Source organism: Sinocyclocheilus grahami, unplaced genomic scaffold, assembly GCF_001515645.1.
Source record: "Sinocyclocheilus grahami isolate Dianchi unplaced genomic scaffold, SAMN03320097.WGS_v1.1 scaffold16726.1, whole genome shotgun sequence".
In the NCBI taxonomy this organism is placed as follows: domain Eukaryota; kingdom Metazoa; phylum Chordata; class Actinopteri; order Cypriniformes; family Cyprinidae; genus Sinocyclocheilus; species Sinocyclocheilus grahami.
This window is the reverse complement of record NW_015516245.1, coordinates 4,237-4,818: the sequence shown is the minus strand read 5'-3', so window position 1 is coordinate 4,818 and position 582 is coordinate 4,237.

Below are 582 nucleotides of genomic sequence, written 5' to 3'. Positions count from 1 at the left end.
AAAAAAAAACAGTTTCAAAAAGGTTTTGGATTTCAAATAAAGCAAAAAATACAGGTGTTCTTTATAAGTTAACTTAATAAAAGGAGCTTCTGTAAATTTATCTTTTTTTATTAGTAAGATATCATGCATCCTATATTTTGTTGTTTGTTCAATAATATGCACAGTAAAAAAAATAAAAATCTGGAACTTTTTCCTAAACATAGCCAAATTGATTGGACATCTTGTTACTTTTCCCGCTGAAATGAGTGGATAACTAGAGAAACTAAACCAGGCTCACCAGTAGGACTTATAGCAGACTGTGTTTAACAGGTTATGTCATGTTTACCTGTGAGACCAGAAGGAAGCTCTGGTCCATCTTCATCACTATCATCCTCTTCTGCTGAACCCTCTTTGTCATTATTTCCATTTTCTGGCACCTTTTCAGGCTCTGCACATTCCTCCTCCTGTTTCTCATCTTCTCCATCTGATGCTTCTGTTGTCTCTTTAACAACATCCTGCTTTTTGACTTTTTTCACACCTACAGGACCAGATCCATTAATACAGAGAATATATATATATATATATATATATATATATATATAT